The sequence below is a fragment of the Hyperolius riggenbachi genome, chromosome 8 (genome assembly GCF_040937935.1).
Source record: "Hyperolius riggenbachi isolate aHypRig1 chromosome 8, aHypRig1.pri, whole genome shotgun sequence".
Taxonomy (NCBI): Eukaryota; Metazoa; Chordata; class Amphibia; order Anura; family Hyperoliidae; genus Hyperolius; species Hyperolius riggenbachi.
Window position 1 is genome coordinate 293083988 of NC_090653.1, and position 9657 is coordinate 293093644.

Here is a 9657-nt window from a genome sequence, read left to right on the forward strand (position 1 = left end):
CTGCCAAAAAACCATGCAGCAGCTACATCACCCGCCAACAGTAAAAATGTCACCATGTAATAAATGTTAGAATGTAAATCAGGGATTTAAAAGATTTTACAATGGGCAAACACTGACTAAATCATGTAGGCCTCTTGCACACTGCAAGCAAATCAGATTCAGATTCAGATTTTTAATCTGTTTTTACATCCGATTCCGATTCAGATTTTTAATCTTAACTGCATGCTGCGTTTTTTGATCCGTTTTTCTGTTGAATGTATTCAAGGAAAATCGGAAACGGAATCGGAATCGGAAACGGAATCGGAATCGGAAAACGGATTTGCAGTGTGCAGGGAGACTTATACATAATTATTGTAAAAAATTAAGCACTTTTTTTATTACATTATTTTCACTGGAGTTCCTCTAAGTGTGAAAGAGGCCTAAAGGTGGCAATACATGGTACCATTTTTTCATTTTTTTGTTAGATTAGGTAAATTTGTTCGATTATTGAAAACATTGCATAGTTGTTTTCGAGGTACCATACACAAACATTCGAATAGGCTGAAAATGATCAAATATGCCAAAAAATCAAATTGAGAAAAAAAATCAAGATAAAAAATAAAGTATTCGATCCAATGGTTTATTCGAGCGGAAGTGTCATTTTTTCAACCGGAATCTTTTTTTTTTCAGGTCGAGCTGTATTCTACATCAGATAGTTAACAGACAGCAGTCGTAGCTCAAAGCGTCTATTGAGCTGTATTTTTCCTCTATTTTTCATTTATTGTGAAGTTAATATTACCTCAGAGCAACGATATAGGTGTATTTTATCTCACAGTGTTTGTTTTTCGTGCTGAGGGAATTCTTACCACAGAGCAATTACAAATGGCTCTAGTAACTAACAGAAAGAAGGCCAAAATTGTATTTGCATTGTACCTGTGGACTCTCCTTGATGAGGACAAACTTACTTTCCTTTAGTAAAAACAAATATAATTATAATAAAATAATAATTATACACATACTTCAATACTTACTCTTTAATCTTGTTATGAAGACAATGGAAATAAAGATTACAGTCTTTGAAACAATTCTTACAATTAGGATAGAAAAGATCTTTTTTTACAATGTAACATACATGATACAATTACAACACACAATCATCAACATTTTTCCAGCATGTCCGATCAGATTTTTCATGAAAAAACGGGATAATCAAATTTCTTGATAAAAAAAAAACAAGTATTCTTTTCAACTTTCAATTGATTCGATTGTTTAGATCAAATAAACAGGCAAATGGAACGTTTTTATAGGCACCATAAGTCTCACCAGCTGTGGAGTGTCTAACAGGAAGTTGAGAGTCTGGTGTGCATGAGCCATTTCTTTTTCTGTCCAGTGCCTTCCCGGCTTCCCTTTAGATGTGCTGCAGCCTCTAGAGGGAGCCCTTCTGTGTATCAGTACACAGATATGCACATCTAAAGGGATACAGAAAAGCCTTTTTAAATGTCTCCTTTTCCTGCTCTGCTATTCTGAAGTCCAGACCATAGCTCCCAACTGTCAGTCTTTTGGAGGGACAGTCCCTCTTTGGGGACCAAATCCCTCTGGCCCTCTTTCTTCCTCACTTGACTCTCTTTCAGAACTGATGTAAAGATCTATGTGAATATGTTTTTCTACTTAAAATGTAATTGATTGTAAACGTTACTCCCATCCATTAAATTGATGTATTTCTTATTTTTAAATGTTAATATCAAGGCAAGCTAATGATGATCGAATGGACCAGTGTGGTACGAATTATAAACTACGTCTTTTGCTTATGGATTCTTTGTGGTATGCCTGGCTAGAGGTGTGACAGGGGCATGTCTGGAGGTGTTGAAATGGGCATGTCTTAAGGTGTCCCTCTTTTTTATCTTAAGCCTGATACACACTTTCAATTGTTGTTGGCCAATCACTGGCCAATTTTACCACCTCCATGTAGTATGAAAGTTTACCTACACAGTCTGGTCATAGTATTCAGACAAATGACAGCAGTCAAGGCTGCACCTGCTATGTAAACCAACAGAGGCAAGGCAGAGCCCCCCTGGGGCTAAATACATGCCTTGAATGCAAAACAGATGCAAATGATGTACTTATTCTAATCTAAAAATCTTGATGTAGATTTGAAGCAATGAATGCTAGTATAATTACGTTCAATTTGTACAACGGGAGACATGGCAGCACTTTCAAACAGAAGTTATACCTGAATGATTAATCTGCATGGATGTGCAGAGCTCCAGGAAATGTACAATATTACACACCTAGCACTCACTACAGGCAAAGGTGGGTGTTAGCTTCAGTAAATAATATGTGCCTTGAGCGCTGTCATTTGTCTGTCTGTCTGCTTGATGTAATGTGTATACCATTTATGATTAGCAGCACAAGGAATATTATGTTTTTGTTAGACTAGTGTTAGGCCTTCCCCGAGGGGGTCCGTCCTCGCCATGGGGAAGTCTATTAGGTAATAATCTGTGCACACATTATTTACTGAAGCTAACATCCTCCTTTGCCTGTAGTGAGTGCTAGGTGTGTAATATTGTCCAGTTACTGGAGCTCTGCACATCCATGCAGATTGATCATTCAGGTATAACTTCTGTTTGAAAGCGTTCCATGTCTCCCGCTGGTCATAGTATTCAACTTCTGTTGGTCCTCATACTACATAGATGTGGTAAAATTGGCCAAGCCTTGGCCAATCAAAATTGAAGGTGTGTACTAGGCTTTAGAAAGTTGGGAGGTATGGCATTGGATCAAATGGGGTGAGAAGCAGGCCTGTGTGGCTCTCTATATTGGCTGTCTGGCTCTCCCCTTTGGCTGTCTGCCACATCTGTCAAATTTTACCGCATGGAGATTGAGTTACCGGCTGGTCAGAGCTGCAGGTAAATACCGAACACTTTAACTGGATTTACCGAATGCTTTAGGGCCCGTTTCCACTACACACAGTGCAATGCAGCTACATAGCTGGATTGCACCGCGGCTGAACTGAAACCAAAGCATGGTAATTGAACAATTGTTTCCATTGCATGCCGGTTATTTAGAGCGGTGCGGAGCGATCAGAGAATCTGCAGCAAGTTGCACGCTCGCATTCCGCCTGCATCCGCCCCCATCTCCTCCATTCGGGGGATGCGGAAGTGACACGAATGGGAGCGGAAGTGATGTGTAGCTGCATCGCATCCCTTCGGCTTCCATGGAAATGGGCCCTTACTCTTTGTGAACTGCAGTTTCTTGACGTTTCTTGTGGTAATTACCACACTAGTCCGTCATTTTACTTTTCAGTGCAGTAATAGGTTTAGTGAATTGGCATTTGGCAAGATGATCGGTAAAATCAGCTGTCTTCTTCATTACTGAATGCACTAGACAAGACAAGACAAGACAAATAACATTTATATTGCGCTTTTCTCCTTGCGGACTCAAAGCACCAGAGCAGAGCAGCAGCCACTAGGGCGCGCTCTATTGGCAGTAGCAGTGTAAGGGAGACTTGCCAAAGGTCTCCTACTGAATTAGTGCTGGCTTACTGAACAGGCAGAGCCGAGATTCGAACCCTGGTCTCCTGTGCTCCTAATGCTTAGTGATTTGAAGCCTGAGGCCACTTTCACACTGGGATGTTTTAATTGTGCTGTGGCTGCATTACCCTTTTTTACCGCAGAGTAACACTAAAGCATGCGGTAATTAACCCCCCTGGCGGTATCATTATTTCCAGATTTTAGGGTCTTTTTAAAAGTTTTCAGACCCTAAAACCAGGAAATAATCATGCCGCCAGAACTCCAGCAGCAGCCCCTGCTCTCACTTACCTCCCTGGACTCCAGCGCTGCAATTTTACCTCTGTCTTCTGGGTGGCGCTGTAACTTTGTAGTCAGAGCGATGACGACGATCTCAGCAGAGTGATCCAGAGCCTCAGAGGACAGGAAGGGGAACGGCTACAGACGTCTGGATCCCCCAGGAGGTGAGTAAAAGCTCCCGCTGTGTGTCTGTAGTATCAAATTTACCACTCCAACAGTGCGTTATCGGTGACCACCTGTGGCGATGTGTGTTGACCAGAAATTATGTAAGTCTGACGCCGCAGATATTTTAACCGGGTTCCCTTTCGCATTGTGCATGCCCAGAAGCATATTTTGTCAATACACCTCCGTGCACTTCCTATTTCCGCCACAGGAAGTGAGCGCTAGAGAGCTTCACTTCCTGACTGGCTTACAGCCAGAAGTGAGGTTACCACACATTGCTATGGTATTTTCTGAAAGCTGTTTGTGACGTTGTGCTGTGCTGTGATGCGATTGCGCAATTGCACTGCATCAAAAACGCTGGTTTCTGGTGTGAAGACTGACCTACGTGTCTGGTAAAATCAGAGGAACCCTTAAGAAGGTATTATGCACCATATCAATATTGGACCAGAGAAATAAACATAAAAGTATATGTAAATACACTCGTGTGCATGCAAAGCCATGTCTGCATACTAAATGTATAAAATCATACATACTATCATACATTATAGCACAGATATGGTAACAAAACATACATCCAGCTGACCACTGGTGACCAATTAAATTAATAAAAATGGAAGTCCATAAAAAGTATATATACACACATGGAAATCCAGGGATAAGCAATGCACAGACAGAATGCTAGTGAGTTTGAACGTGAAAAAAAGTATTAATATTGGTGTAATAAAAATGTTAATTCAACAGTAGAAATAGTAATCCTATATACTGTATATACTCAAATACAAGTCAACCTCGTGTATAAGTCGACTCCAATATTCAACCGTCTTACACTGGAATTTTTTATTGACTCACGTATAAGTCTACCCAGCAAAGTTAATGACTTCACTTGGAAATCATGAAGAATTAACAGCTGCACTTGGATACTTGCATACAGTATTGCATCCATTATCCCCTCCTGTCCCTTCAGTGCAGCCAATACCTCCTCCAGGCCCCCAAGTGCAGCAATGATTCACTCCCCTTCCTGCAGCCCAGTATTTTCCACCTGCCCCTTTCCTTGTTCATTGTTGTGGCCAGGACTTTCAGACCTGTGTTTTCTTGGCATTTCCTTTATCAAGAAAGTGCCACTTGTATATTGCTACACATGGGAATGTCACTAATACATTACTCAGTGTACTCAGTGCTGCGCATGACTGGATAGTGTAATGGTTGAGGGCTCTGCCTTTGACACAGGCAACCAGTGTTTGAGTCTTCGCTCTGCCTGTTCGTAGTGCCATCCTCTGTATTAACTGTTTTTACACATGGGAATGTCACTAATAGTACACACATTACTCAGTGTACTCAGTGCTGCGCGTGACTTGTGTATAAGTCGACCCCTATAATTTTATAGGGTATATTGCTACACATGGGAATGTTAGTATTCGAAAAGAGCCAAACAAGTTAATTGAAGGGCGCTGCTATATTAATTTAGAGCTGCCTACTCCTCAAAGTCTGGGGTATCCCCTTCCCCCTACCAATACTTGGAACAAAAACAGTTAATACAGAGTATGGCGCTACGAACAGGCAGAGCCGAGACTCGAACACTGGTTGCCTGTGTCAAAGGCAGAGCCCTCAACCACTACACTTTCCAACCACCACTGGCTGGACTATTCCGGGATGTATAGTTATTATGCACACAATCCAATATATATATGATAGGATAACGTCAGTTTTTCTAGGTATATAAATTTGTTTATTAAAAGTACAATTTCACATAAATATTAAGGTCTGATAAAAATGCCAGGCTTGCTCACAATTATAACAATGGTCATCTGAATATTTCAAACCAACAACATTCACTCACATATTTCATACTATTATTAGGTATGCACTCTCCTATGCCGTGTTCTCACATGCATAAATCACTCATAGCTTGCACACAATGGAGCCACCTGATCCAAAAGAGACAAAAAGTGATAAAAATAACCTAAATAAGAAAAAATTTATACAAAATATAGATCTCTTCTGCTCAAAAATTGCCCTCACAAGCCCGTGGATAATGCAAGAGTGTCCACACTGGTAGCTTCTCTATCAGCTTGCTCAAAACTCCTTTTTAGATCGACATGTTTCAATGGCTGATGGCCATCTTCCTCAGGATCAGGGTCCTACAGCAGGCTATAGTGCTACACAGAACTTGTGAGGGCACACACTCTTACTCAAACGTCACACTATTGTTTTATGTTTTCTTGAGGATGGATGCCATATTTGCAGGTCTGGTTGTATTTTAACCAGTCATTCCCACACATTGACATTGCCTGTTTTTCTCTCCAATCTCTTCAGCTAACAACCGGTTTCGCATGGAGTGGGTGAAGCAGTGCTGCTGCAATTCTATTTATCATATGGATACGCCGTGTTTCCAAGCTGTCCAAAAATGCTGTCTCCATGTCAAAGACTATTATGACAAACATACCGACCCGGGAAATTTAATGGCTCCACCTGTTTCCCTTCACAATGTGACAACCAACTTTGAACCTTCTAACAGCTTCCCAGGGCAGCTGGCAAATTAGGACATTACCAAGAAATAATTAGGTGTGAATTTCACAACCTTCACTGGGGCTTTCGCCCACAGATCGATTTAACTCCTTCCATCTCCACCTGCAGACTTCTCCCACATCCACCTGCGGACTTCTCCCACCTCCACCTGCGGACTTCTCCCACATCCACCTGCGGACTTCTCCCACCTCCACCTGCGGACACCTCCCACCTCCACCTGCGGACACCTCCCACCTCCACCTGCAGACTCCTCCCACCTCTACCTGTGGACTTCTCCCACATCCACCTGCGGACTTCTCCCACCTCCACCTGCGGACTTCTCCCACCTCCACCTGCGGACACCTCCCACCTCCACCTGCGGACACCTCCCACCTCCACCTGCAGACTCCTCCCACCTCTACCTGTGGAGTGAACAACACATCCCCGGAGCTGCTGAAAAATCGTGTTAATTTACTGCTTGCTGGGATTCTATATGTTAGTTAGTATAAAAGCTTAAAGCCTCTCCCACTGAAAGCAAACACCGTAGACCTTGGGTTTTGGAGGTGCATCTTTAAAGAGAAGCTGTCAGCCATACTATCTCAGAAAAAACATATATAAGTATATAAATACTTGCTCTACTTACATAATATATGTATTGCACTGTCCACGTTTTGATTTTAGTGATTTTTCAACAGTAAAAAAAGAGAAAATCCTTCTTAGCATTTTCCATTTTAAGTGTGGCTATTTTGAAGCCAATTCTGATGTCTTTTCCTCCCTTCCTCACCTCTGCCTGATTGTGTACGCATTGCCCGCCTTCTATTATAGAAAGTGCATTGTCTCAGCATGAGAAATATTGGCCAATCGGAGAGGAACAGAGGTGTGGGAGGGGAGAACAGGAGGGAAAGAGGCTTCAGCCAATCAGGCTGCATTAGTAAAGTCTGAGGGGAAATAGAAAAACAAAAAAGGACAACCCAGTATGCCCTGCAACTTCCTTTTTGTGTACCAAATAAGTCAGGTAAACTGGGGAATGATCATTTATCAACAAGAAAAGTCATAGTGTTTTTAACTTTTGGATTGCCTGGTTAGCATCCTTATTACTTGTTTATGAGATAAAAATAAAGAATTGATGTTTGATTTTATGCCTGACAGTTGCACTTTAACTAAAGATCTGTATACACACCAGATTATAATTGGCTAAGGCAGCCAATAGTGACCTCATCTTCCAATAATCCGGAGTGTGTGCAGCAGCCCCGATGACCGCCTGGCCAGGCAGATTAATCCAGCCAAGCCATGGCTAAAAGCTTTGCTCTCCCTGCTGGGTGACATCACATCTGTGCTACTCTGTTGGATCTTTGTCCTTCCTCTCCTCCCCCCCCCACCACATTACAACAGAACACATCGATAGCCAGCAGGCTAGCTTGTGTCCTTACAGCCTTGCCCAGCGATATCACTTAAACAATTGTAACACTTAAAATACATTGTATGCTTATGTATAACGTACATTAGTTACAGAGTAAAATGCACTATCAATTTATTTTTTCCAATGTTGCGGTCACATAGGTTGTAAAAATCTTAGACCTGACAGGTTTTGGGGTAGCCCAGCTCCTCCTGGAGGATTCTCAGGGATTTCTATTTTTTCACTTCCTGAATGGCAGTTACTCAGCTTAACTCCCAAAATAGTGTGCAAGTGAGTAGGGAAGCTGTCTGCCATCTTTATATAGATCCTTTCCAGGAAATGCTTTTGTAAAGAATAACGGAAATCCCCCACGTGGAGATGGACTAGTCCAAAACCTGTCAGATGTGTCAGTTTTTTTCTGTTCATGGTAAGTGACAGCAACATAGGAGAAAAAATATTTTTAGTACATTCTAGTTTGGAAGAAACGTACGTGTTATGTGCATGTATTTTACATTTTACAATTTTCGCAATAGTAGTCCTTTAAGGGATTGGGTTATAATCTCCATCGGACTACACCCATCTAATATTTATATGTGGGCCTTTTTCCACACTAAATAGTAAATGTGGCGGCCTCCTCTGTCATACATACGTCAACACAGACTGCAGAGAAGCCATTCAGGTTCTATAAACAATTATTTCCAGGGCCAGGCCAAGGTAGAGGCGAGAGAGGCTCCAGCCTCGGGGCGCAGTGTAGGAGGGGGTGCAGGGTGGGGCCGAGGCAGAGACGAGAGAGGCTCCAGCCTCAGGGCGCAGTGTAGGAGGGGGCGCAGGGCTGGGCCGAGGAAGAGACGAGAGAGGCTCCAGCCTCAGGGCACAGTGTAGGAGGGGACGCAGGGCGGGGCCGAGGCAGAGACGAGAGAGGCTCCAGCCTCGGGGCGCAGTGTAGGAGGGGGTGCACAACTCACTCAGCTATCATTCCCTTATTTGAAGCAGAGAGAAATAAGAAGAGGGGATACATGGCAGTGACTGCAAGCCAGATAACTAGAGATGAAGGTGTTGGGGGGCCTCTTAGTCTAATAGCAATCAGTGTGTGATTGCTGGGGGAGGGGGGGGAGGGATGGAGGGGCGCACTTTGGTTTCTCAGCCTTGGTTGCTGGAGGACCTTGTCCCGGCTCTGAATATTTCTCACAGTGCAAAGAAGTACTGAGTAGTTGGAAAAGTGAGTTACTTGCGTGCCCAGTGCCTTTATCCAGTAGCAATAAATTATAAAATATACACACAAACCACAAGATGGCGCTGCTCTTTTCCAGTGACTGTACACTAAATACAGAGCTGTGCGCTCAAGGCCTATTATACTTTTTTTCAAATCCGATCGCACCGCTATGAAAACGCTGGTTACCGATGTAAAACCAACCTCACAAACACATGTTCATCAAGAGGTACTTGAGATGATGTTACCTTTAGTAAGGCCCGGTTCACACTTGCATTTTATTCCAGACCAGATGCGGAACATACCGGTATACTGCACAAACGGAACGGACGAGATTGGATCCAATGATAACCTATGGGTCCTTACGGATTTTACGTTTCGGTGGCCGGTCCGGAAAAATGCTGCAGACCCTATTTTTCCTGAACGTTGTGCCCTGTGGAACTGATCATGTAAACTACTTATCACCCTAGTTTTTTTTTTTTTTAAATCAGTGTTTATTCAACAAAGAAAAGGAACATATGACAGAATATGCAGTGTAGCAATGCGCCTCCTAACTTTTCCAACAGTAACTTCAGCTAGTGGTGCTCATCTGAGCTAGGATA

The 9657-nt window shown here is 42.6% G+C and overlaps 1 protein-coding gene across 1 annotated transcript in view; it reads left to right on the forward strand.

Annotated features, from left to right (window-relative positions):
- LOC137527987 (cilia- and flagella-associated protein 251-like) overlaps positions 1–7588 on the forward strand; it is a 47113-nt gene extending 39525 nt beyond the window's left edge. Inside the window, exon 8 of the mRNA XM_068249152.1 lies at positions 6258–7588. The gene's annotated coding sequence lies outside the window, so the exon portion shown is untranslated. The remainder of the gene's footprint in view (positions 1–6257) is intronic.
- The last annotated feature ends 2069 nt before the right edge of the window (positions 7589–9657 follow it).